Genomic DNA, 12025 nt, shown 5'->3' with positions numbered 1-12025 from the left:
GTATGAGAGATTTGGATGGAACTTGGTGTTTTCATTGTAAAAATTTGAATAAGGGGTACCACTTTTATGTGCTTGGAAAGCATTCACTTGTTCGGTTGTTCCCCTACACTCACTTGGGTCATGACCCAAAGTTCCACAATTCTCACATATCCCACTTGGGATTGATGAGGATGCCGTCATGGCATTGACATGATGCTTCGATGATTTTGAGTTTTCCTCAAGTCTAGCCATAGCTTGTTCAAACTTCAAGTTGATTGTATCGATATGGGAGCATAGTTGGGCACCTAATTGAGTAACGGCGCCCACTTCATACTTTCCTCCTCTAGTAGCCTTGCGAGGCCTACTATATTGTGAATTGTGGATTGCCATCTCTTCAATTTTGCTCCAAGTTTGGTTGTCATCAACCTCGGTGAACATCCCATTCGATCCCATATTAAGGATATTTCTTGAGTCTTCATAAAGACCGTTCCAAAATTGTTGCACCAAAAACCATTCGCTAAGTCCATGGTGAGGACATGAGCGACAAATTCCCTTGAACCGCTCCCAAGCTTCATACAAAGACTCTTCATCCCTTTGCTTAAAACCCGTAATTTGAGCTCTTAGCATGTTGGTCTTTTCCGGTGGGTAGAATTTTTTGTAGAAAGCTAGAGCCAACTTCTTCCAAGAATCTATTCCAAGGGTGGCCTTATCAAGGCCCTTCAACCATTGCTTTGCGGTGCCGATTAAGGAAAAAGGAAATAAGACCCATCTAATTTGGTCTTGAGTCACGCCCGTTTGAGAGATAGCATCACAATAATCGCAAAAGGTTTCCATATGAGAATGAGGATCCTCACTAGGCATCCCCCCAAATTGGCTCCTCTCAACTAGTTGGATGAAGGCGGACTTGGCAATAAAATTTCCGGTGAGATGTTGCGGTGTAGGAGTACCATTTGGTAGATTCTCCTCGGTGGGTACGGAGTGTGACGAGAATTTTGGCATTGTAGGTGGATTTTGTGGGGTATTGTGTAATGGGTTTTCTTCTCCTTCTATTGCGAAAGGATTGACAAACTCACTAGTGGGTTGAACAACTTCACCAACACCTCTCAAATTTCTCCTAACAAGTCTCCTATTGTTCGTCAAGGTTCTTTCGATTTCACGGTCAAAAGGTAACAAATCACTTTGTAACCTTCTAGACATGCAAAATATCAAACAACTCAAAAACAATTAGAACAAACCTTGAGGAGTTTTACTTCCTCAAGGTGAAGAAAGACACAACTAATAACAACAAAAAGAAATCTAAATCAAACAAACACCGTCCCCGGCAACGGCGCCATTTTTGATGCGATCCCGCTAAGTGTTCACAAATTAAGATGTGGTCGTTGGTCACGGTCGAATCAAAACACAATTTATAGCTTAACAAGCAACTCTACAATTAGTAAAGAGGCAAGTAAAGGTCGGATCCCAAGGGACGGGAGTTGAAATGAGATTTCTATTGTAACTAGTGGTGTCTAAGGGGTGTCACAAATTGGGTTGATGTAGAAGGTTACTAAACTAGAATAACAATGAAAATAAACAAGCAAGATGAATTAAAGGGGTGTAAATAATTGATTAAGGGCACTAGGGTGTCATGGGATCATAGGGGAATCATGGGATATGATCATACAAACATGTTCTCAAATTATAAGCAAGCAATTATTGTTGTGATGGATTGAGTTGGGTTATATCTTACAATCCTAGGAAAGTTTGGGTCCCGGAGCCGAATCGATTAGATTGTACAACACCTACAAGTCGACTTAATCTTCCCTACTCAACAACATGCATGGTCTAATGAGACTCGAGTTGGGTTATGTCTTACAAGTCTCATTGAAAAGATAGGAGATGATAGTAAATGCAAGGATTCATAGGCTTAGCATTTCATCAAATATAACATGTGCATGAGTTGAGATCAAAACAAGCAAGCAAATAAAACATGAAAGCATATTAATTTAAGCATGAATCATTCCCCATGTTGGTTTCCCCTAATCACCCATTAACCCTAGCTAAGAGACTACGCACTCATTATCATGTTGATCATGCTAGCAAGGTTGTCAATCATACCAACAATATGAAACATGATGAATAAATGAAAGTAATTAACAATAATTAAAAAGGGATTAAGAGGTTATACCTACTAATGATTCCAATAATAAAGCAAGAATAATAGAAGTACTTGAATGCTAGATTGAGAGGTTGACAATCTCCCAATAATAACCCAAATAATCTTCAATTACCCAAAATAAAGGATGAACAAAAGAGAGATTAAAGAACTAAAACTTGGATTAAAACTTGATTAATACTTGATTACAATATTGAAGAGAGATTTGATTGATATTAACTACACTAATTATTGATAAGAAGAACATGCTCCTCTAATTAGCCTAATGGGGTATTTATAGTGAAAATTAGGGAGGATGCATTAGGGTTAACTAAGGGCTAAACTAGTAATTACACTTTTTAAGTTGAGCAAGGAGGACCCGGTATTTTCTGAGAGAAGGGCTTCTCTTTTCGTAGCTTGAAGAAGACAATCCGGGCTGTGAAGAAATCCGGGCGGAATAAGGTCGGGACGGACGGATTTGGGCGGTGGAATCCGACCGGATTTTGAGGATTCCGGACGGATTGTTGAGGGGGAATCCGAGCGGATTCAGGCACGGGACGCTCGGATTGTGCAGGGGCTGGACGGGCGGATTGTTGACAATCCGCTCGGATTGTCAGTCAGCATAGTAACTTCTTCTTTTCTTCCCTTTTCTTCATAAATTCCTTGGGGATTTCCTTGGGGACTCAAGGATCTTTCCTCAACATTGCTCTTCTACTATGATATGTACAAAGGCCTTCTAATCTTGTCTCTCCTTGATGCTTGGTCATTGAATTCGATCAATTTAGTCTCGTTTTGCCATGAAAATGCAAGATTCTTACTCCTCTCCTACCAAGGGATCAAAATCTCAAAGAATATGCAAAACAAAGAACTAAAGATAAGAAATGACCCAAATAAGCACTAAAAAGCATGGAAACAAGGCTAATTCGGGGGCTAAATATGCGCCAATTATGGTCACATCATGTTCTAACCATTTGTCCGTGTTCAATAGTCCTTGTGACTCGTTGTGTAAAAAAATTTTCCTTGTTCTTAGTCCTTGTGACTTGCCATTTGTCCATGTTCTTTAGTCCTTATGACTCGTTGTGTGAACCATTTGTGCTTGTTAATTAGTCCTTGTTATTCGTTGTGTGAACTATTTTTCCTTTTCATGGTGACTTGTTGTTCTAACCATTTGTCCGTGTTCAATAGCCCTTCTGACTCGTTGTGTAAAACATTTTTCCTTGTTCTTAGTCCTTGTGACTCATTGTGTAAACCATTTGTCCTTGTTCATTAGTCCTTGTGACTCGTTGTGTGAACCATTTGTCCATGTTCTTTAGTCCTTATGACTCGTTGTGTGAACCATTTGTGCTTGTTAATTAGTCCTTGTTATTCGTTGTGTGAACTATTTTTCCTTGTCATGGTGACTTGTTGTTCTAACCATTTGTCCGTGTTCAATACTCCTTGTGACTCGTTGTGTAAAACATTTTTCCTTGTTCTTTGTCCTTGTGACTTGTTGTGTAAACCATTTGTCCTTGTTCATTAGTACTTGTGACACGTTGTGTAATAATTTTGTCCTTATCATTATGCCTTGTTGTGCTAACCATTTATCCTTGTTCATTAGTCATTGTGACTCATTGTGTGAACCATTTGACCTTGTTCATTTGTCCATGTGACTCGTTGTGTAAACCATTTGACCTTGTTCATTAGTCCTTGTGACTCGTTGTGTGAACCATTTGTCCTTGTCAATGGAACTTGATGTGCTAACCATTTGTCCTTGTTCATTAGTCTTTGAGACTCTTTGTGTGAACGATTTGTCATTGTTTATTAGTCCTTATGACTCGTTGTGTGATCCATTTTTTCTTGTTTATTAGTCCTTGTGACTCGTTGTATTAACCATTTGTCCTTGTTCATTATTCCATGTGACTCGTTGTGTGAACCATTTGTCCTTGTCAATGTGACTTGTTGTGCCAACCATTTATCCTTGTTCATTAGTCATTGTGGCTCGTTGTGTGAACCATTTATCCTTGTTCATTAATCCTTGTGACTCGTTGTGTGAACCATTTGTCCTTGTTCATTATCACTTGTGACTCTATGTGTGAACCATTTGTCCTTGTTCTTTAGTCCTTGTGACTCGTTGTGTGAACCATTTGTGCTTATTAATTAGTCCTTGTGGTTCGTTGTGTGAACTATTTGTCCTTGTCATGGTGACTTGTTGTTCTAACCATTTGTCCACATGTTCATTAGTCCTTGTGACTCGTTGTGTGAATCACTTGTCCTTGTTCATTAGTCTATGAGACTTGTTGTTGAAACCATTTGTCCTTGTTCATTAGTCCTTGTTACTCATTGTGTGAACCATTTGTCCTTGTCAATGGAACTTCATGTGCTAACCATTTGTCGTTGTTCATTTGTCCTTGAGACTCTTTGTGTGAATCATTTGTCATTGTTCATTAATCCTTATGACTCGTTGTGTGATCCATTTTTCCTTGTTTATTAGTCCTTGTGACTCGTTGTATGAACCCTTTGTCCTTGTTCATTAGTCCATGTGACACGTTGTAAAATTGATTCCGCGAATTTTACCAAACTTAATTACAACGGTTCTGTGTTGTTAACCGTTGTTATTGGTTTTAACAACGGGTCATACTTGAAAAACCGTTGTTAATGAAAAAACTAATAACAACGGTTAAATTTTAACCGTTGTTAATGGTTTGGCGCCAAATTAGTTAAAAGTAATCACAACGGTTATATTAGAACCCGTTTTTAATACTTTTTAACAATGGTTGTAGACTCAATAACCGTTGTTATTAATGTTATGAAAATCTTAAGAACAACAGATTGCTTTATTTTGCTATACGCTACAAAACACAAACACAAGCTAATACTGCTACTATATCATCCTCCATTCCTCCCTGATCGTCTCTCTGTCTTCATCTCCGTCACTGTTGTCACCGTCTTCTCTCCCTCATTGTGTTTATCAATCAGGTATATATATGTTTTTTAGCAACGCTTATAGATATAGGATTTTTGGGGTTATTATCTAATTTGTTGATAATTTAGCTTAATTGCTTTCCTGAATTTCGTTTATTTGTTTGCCTATTATTGTATTTTCTGAATTAGTTGCCTATTATTACGAATGTAGAATAATGACTCGAACTTGGATGATTGATGCAAATATGAGTGACCGCACCTACAAGGATGGTTTAGCTGAATTTTATGAATTCGTTTCGAACAATTTGAAAGGTTCTTCTAGTATTGCATGTCCTTGTGAAAGATGTGGTAATATTAGCTATATGGCTTTTCCGGACGTTAAAATACACCTAAAAAATTGAAGATTTAGTCGATCCTATACAGGTTGGATTTTTCATGGGGAATCATTAGAGGAAGAGAATAACTCTGAAGAAGATGATGTTGAGGTACACGAAAGGCTAACTGATGATCCTGAGTTTGCCGAGTTTTTTGAGTTGGAAGAGTTGGAAGTAGAGAAGTTGAATGTTGGGTCTATAAATAATGAAGAGAATGATGATGATTCCATTGCTTTTGAAGATGTAGGTGATGACACTAGTAATTGGGATGACCTTAACAACATGTATGAGAAGTTGTGTGAGTCTGAATCACCTCTGTATCCTGGTTGTAAGTTCACAAAAATGTCGGCTGTGGTGAAGTTGTATAATATCAAGGGGGCAAATGGGGTGAGTGACACGTGTTTCACTAGTTTTTTAGCCTTGATAAAGGAGTTGCTTCCTGATGGTAATGTTCTACCTGTTAAGACATATTAGGCGAAAAAACTAATAAGAGGAGTGGGTATGAAATATGAGAAAATACATGCATGTCCAAATGATTGCATATTGTATCGGAAATTATATCAAAACTTAACCAATTGCCCTAAATGTTTGGAGTGGCGTTATAAGGATAAGGAAGGGATCCCGGCTAAGGTGTTGTGGTATTTTCCATTGATACCAAGAGTCATAAGGATTTATGCGAATCCCGATGATGCAAAAATGTTAACTTGGCATGAAACAGGAAGAATAAATGATGGAAAGCTAAAACACCCGGCAGATGGTAAGCAATGGAAATCGTTCGACGCTAAGTATCCCAAGTTCGGCAATGAACCTAGAAACTTACGTCTAGCGCTGTCCACTGATGGAATGAACCCACACGTAAACATGAGTAGCCAACATAGTACTTGGCCAGTAGTGTTGGCTATTTATAACTTACCTCCATATGTGTGCATGAAAAGAACGTATTTGATGTTGTCGTTGTTAATTTCCGGCCCTAAACAACCTGGAAATGATATAGATGTATATTTGGAACCTCTTCTAGATGATTTGCGATTGTTGTGGGATAGTGGGATAGAAGTATTTGATGCATATAAGAACGAAACTTTCAATTTGAGAGCGATGTTATTGTGTACAATATCTGACTATCCGGCTTATGGCGACCTTTCTGGGCACACAGTTCATGGGAAAGAGGCTTGTCCATTGTGTGGGGAGGATATCGAGTCTGAATACTTGAAGTCTTCTCGTAAGTATGTGTATATGGGAAATAGGAGGTTCTTGTATCATGATCATTGTTATCGTAAGATGCAGAAAGCATTCAATGGAAGACAAGAAGTTCGTCAACCTCCTAGAATTTTGAGTGGGCATGAAGTTTATCAGAAAGTAAAGAATATTGAGATAGATTATGGGAAGAAGAGCGGCTCTAAATTGTCTACTCGTGGGTATAAGAAAATATCCATATTTTTTGATAAACTTCCATATTGGCCGACGGAGGTCGAGGCATTGCCTCGATTTCATGCACATTGAGAAAAATGTCTGTGATAATATTATCAATACCCTTCTGAATGTTCCTGGTAAAACAAAGCATAACGCCGCAGCTAGGGAAGATATGAAAATGATGGGTATTAGGCTAGAGTTGGCACCACAGAAGAGAGGTAATCGTACATTTTTACCGCCAACAGCTTATACCCTTTCACGAAATGAGAAAAAAGAGTTCTGTTCGTGCTTGAATGGAATTAAAGTGCCACATGGTTATTCGTCGAACATCAAAAGCCTAGTGTCGATGCAAGACCTAAAACTCACCGGTTTAAAGTCACATGATTGTCACACTTTGATGCAACAATTACTACCTGTGGCTATTCGTTCCATTTTACCTGAAAAGGTAAGATATGCTATAACTAGATTCTGTCTCTTCTTCCAGTCCATATGCGAGAAAGTCATCGATCCCGATGACGCGGATTCATTGCAGGACCTCGTTGTAACCTCTCTTTGTCAGTTGGAAATGTATTTTCCACCCTCTTTCTTCACTATCATGATTCATCTGACCATTCACTTGGTTAGGGAGATTTTGTACCTTGGGCCCGTGTACTTGAGATACCAGTATCCTTTCGAAAGATTGATGAAAGTCTACAAGGACTATACATCTAATCGGTATCGTCCGGAAGGTTGTATTGCTGAACGCGCTATTTTAGACGAAGCTCTTTCATATTGTTACGCTCATCTCTCCCCTGAGGAGTTGATTGGTGTTCCTAAGAACGTCATAGTGACTGGATGACCGGAAAAGGTATTAGGGGCCGGGTTGAAAAAATTGTGACACGTGAAATGTTGCATTTAGCACACACGTATGTGCTAAACAACGAAGATGAGGTGCAACCTTATATTCAACAACACAAATATGAGCTCAAATACGATCACCCAAACAAGACCGAGAAGTGGATTGCGAACGAGCATACGAAGACGTTTGCAGGGTGGTTTAGGAATATTGTCTTAGAGTGTACTGATCAAACTGGTGATGACATCTCTCCTAGGTTACTACGTCTTGGTTTAGGTCCAAATGCCAGGGTCACCTTTTACAGCAGTTTTGCCATTAATGGATATACTTTTTACACCCATGCAAGATGAGTTGAGCACAATGCAAAATAGTGGTGTGAGTTCTGAATTTGAGGCAATGCACTTTGCTACTTCAAAAGATAAAAAGCCTATTTAGGGAAAATGCCTTTATTATGGTGTTATTCAAGAAATATTGGTACTAGATTACATTGATTTCACAATGCCTTTGTTTCGATGTAACTGGGTTGATAACAACATCCATTGTGTCCGAAAGGATAAGATGGGATTTACGTTGGTCAATCTGGGTAAGGTTGGCAATAATAAGGATGATCCTTTCATAATGGCATCCTAAGCTAAACAAGTGTTCTATGTCACCGATCCTATGGATAAGAAGTGGTCTGTTGTACTGTCTATAAGGAGTAGAAGGAGTAGTCCATCCGATAATGGTGATGATGATCAGGATGTCGTTTTTGAGGGAATGGATCAGTCTACCTCTGTATCTTATTTCGACAATGTTGACACTGATCATGAGGACACTGAAAGCATCTATATGCGTGATGACCATGGTGAAGGTATTTGGGTTAACGAAGAAACTATGACATCCAAGAAACGTCCCCGATCCTGAGATAGTTCATCAGGACACAGTGATATGGACGACCAACATTTTGAGTCATTTTCAGACTTATAATTTGATGGTTTAATTTATTGGTAAATCAATAATGGTCATTGTTAAATAAAAATTCCCAAATTTGCATGGCATGGTAAATCCTGTAGCTTACATATGCAGTATGCATGCATGCTGGTGTTGTCTTATTTTCTTGATCTTATTATTAGATGTGGATCTTTGGTGTTGAAATTCTTTGAATAATGTTGCAAAGTATATGGTGTTTTATTACATTACGGTATGTATTATTCTGAGTTTGGATTGTAATGGAATTCTGATAATTTAAAAAAAGGTTCAACAATAACAACGGTTATATTTAAATTACCCGTTGTTAATACTTTCAACAACGGGTGTAGTACCTCTACCCGTTGTCAATGATTTTTTTGACATATTTCATTTTGGCGCAAATTTGGTGAAAATATATTACAACGGGTATATTTTAACCCTTCTAATAAAGTTTTGACAACGGTTGACTTTTATTGACCCGTTGTTATTAACATATAACAACGGTTTTTCTTTGAGCACCCGTTGTCAATAGTTTGTCTTAATAAAAAACTAATTTACAAACCCATACAGCATACCATACACAAACACATACAACATTAGTTCAACCGTTGGTATCCTGAGTTAATTCTTCTCTCTTCCTCGCTTTCTACATTCTCGTTTGCCGTCGTCGCCCAATTTCGACGCCCTTGATTCCGTTGCCTTCCCTTATCATCCTGCTCGTTCTCTTTATCATCATCATCATCAGGTATGTTCACTTTAATTTTGTGTTTCGTCATTAGGGTTTTAAGACGATCATATTTTTTCTTTTTCATGCATCTGTTTGTTTTTCGTCTTCTTTGTAATCTTTATCATCCCGCATCATCTACTTCACTCCTCTTATTAGGGTTTAGGATTTTAGAAGCTCACTCTGTTGTTTTAAATTTTCATTCCTATTAGGGTTTAGGGTTTTAGATAATACTCTGCATGTACGTTGTTAAGTTGTTCATTTCCTATATCATTCATATTTGGGTTTTAGGATTATCATGGGTGAAAAACGTAAAAGAAGTCAAAAGAATAATAAGCCTGAGGATAATAAGCCTGGTGAGAGGGGTGCTACGAAGTGCCAGAAAGTCCTTGCAGCTATAGCCGCTAAACAGCCGTTGGAAATAACATGGAGTGAGATGGGTTTCCCTACTGGTCCAAGTGCGGGTTATTTCTCCAGTTGGATTGGTACTTGCACAAGACAGTTTGTGCCTATCCATTTAGATGATGTTAGAACTTTGAATCCAAAATTGGCGGAGTTATACTTGGCTCGTGTAAAGGAAGGCTTTATTATACCCGATGAAAGCCATGATAAGTATTTAATGCATAAGGCAGCGGATGTCCACAGGCAGTGGAGGTGTGACGTTGCTAGGGATTGGTTGTATGTGAACAAGGCAACGGGGGGGATGCGTAAGAGCCCAACGAAAAACAAGTGTCCCACCATCAGTCAGGAACAATGGGATCTTTTCAAAAAGATGAGAACTACTGAGAAGTTTCAGGTTAAATATCCTCGACTTTTAACGATTTACCTATCATTTTTTTAGTTAATGAGTCCTTTATATAATCTTTTTATTATCTCATCTACTTGCGCTTTTATATAATTATTTGAAGGCCGTTAGCAGAAGAAATCGTGCTAACATTTCATGCAAGAAGGGGAAATGGTATGGTTCTCGAGGCGGTTACAGAAAGATAGAAGAGAACCTCGTAAGTAGCATTCATTATTCCCCTGTGAGACTTTATTTTTTTTAATCACACTTGGACTTGCATTGATACACATTTACGTGTATAAATGTTACCATGTTAATGTGTAGGTGGCAAAGGGAGTGAAAGAGGTGGATCGGCATGTAACTTATAAAGAAGGGCACACGACTAAAGGATCCCGGTCGCGTGACAAATATGATGAGGAAGTGTTGGCCAACATAGTAAGCATTATTTTATTAAGACGAGTTCATTACTAACTTTATTATTTTAGTCACAAATATAATTTGAAGTTTATTTAATATATTATAGGACAACGTATTGAAAGAGGTAGAAGAAGGGAAATTCACTCCCAGTGGTCGTAATGACGTTCTTGCTAGAGCGATCTGGCGACCCGAACATCCAGGTCGTTTGAGGGGCGTCCCGTTACAGGTTAGAGTAACGAAATATTATGGGACAACTGCCCCGATAAAGAAGAAAAGGAAGACTAAGTCTGAGAAGGCTGACATGGTAACATTTATTCTATTATTTTCATTTAAGTTCAATTCACATGTTATTGTTGGGATAAAAATTGCTAACACATTACATTCTTGCACGCATGACTTGATTAATGGCATCCGTACTACTAAAGCTGAATCTTTGGAGGCAAGCTTTCCGAAGAAGAAGTGAAGATGATGGAGGATGTCATTTCTAAAGGGGGTAATAATAAGGTACAACAGATTGGTCAAGAGGCCGCTACTACCTTGGCAATACATGAGAAGGAAGTATCGGTCAACGAGATTCAGAAAGATCAGGTACCTAATAATGCTTCTGAAGTTGTAACAACTAAAGCCGATCAGGTACCTAATACTTCCTTATTTTTCTTTTTTTTTTTTTTTTTTGGGTAAGATCAGGGGGTGTGTTCCCTGCCAGCTCTAATGCTATAACTTCTGACATGGTGCCATTGGTTAATTTTATTAGGTAAATAATGGGTCTGAAAAGGAGATGCAACTTGAGAAGACGGCTGATGGAAAACAGCATACATCCCCTTCAAGTCTGTTCCCTGTTTTCAGTAAGGTATGTATGAAGTGTTTAATTAGTTAAATTTATATGAATTCTATTAAATTTTGGGATATAATAATGTATGTGTATATTCTTTGAGCCGTAAACAAGAGGCCGATTATTATTCTTGACCGACCCTAAACCGAAAAGCCACATGTGCGTGTTGGCCGGGGTCTCGTAGAAATGCACACCAAATCTGCAGCAACGGAAACTGTAGTTCATGGCGAAAAACTTTTGCCGAATCATACCAAAGTAGAGATAACTACAGTCTTTCCAGGCCATGAAAACTTTCAACTGCCTGTCCTAGTTCGTGACGACATTACCATTCTGGGAGATGCGGTTGGAAGTTTCATCCAATGGCCTGAAACTCACATCTACTTGGCTCGGCCGTCTCCGCCTCAGCAGCGGAAAGCAGTTGGGGTTAGAAGAAATACCTTTATATATATGTTAAAATTTTAATTGTTGAATGTTTTTATATGTTAAATTTATATGTTATTTTTTTTTGTAGGGAACAAAAAAGCCGGCTTTGGCGGATAAGCCTAAGTCCACATACATGCCAACGACCTCGTCGAGACAACAACTTGATGAAGTATTTAATTAACTTCTCCATTTTTTTTAAAACCTCGCTCCCTTTATTTATATTTTGTCTGTATTTATAAAAAGCATGGTAATTTTGTGTAGGGG

The 12025-nt window shown here is 38.4% G+C and overlaps 1 non-coding gene across 1 annotated transcript; it reads left to right on the top strand.

The window, feature by feature from the left end:
• The first annotated feature begins 499 nt into the window (after positions 1 to 499).
• Positions 500 to 606, top strand: LOC141644443 (small nucleolar RNA R71). The gene has a single exon (XR_012544061.1). It is a non-coding gene; the product is annotated as a small nucleolar RNA R71 (small nucleolar RNA).
• The last annotated feature ends 11419 nt before the right edge of the window (positions 607 to 12025 follow it).

Source organism: Silene latifolia, chromosome 2 (assembly GCF_048544455.1).
Source record: "Silene latifolia isolate original U9 population chromosome 2, ASM4854445v1, whole genome shotgun sequence".
Taxonomy (NCBI): Eukaryota; Viridiplantae; Streptophyta; class Magnoliopsida; order Caryophyllales; family Caryophyllaceae; genus Silene; species Silene latifolia.
This window is presented reverse-complemented; position numbering and strand designations above follow the sequence as displayed.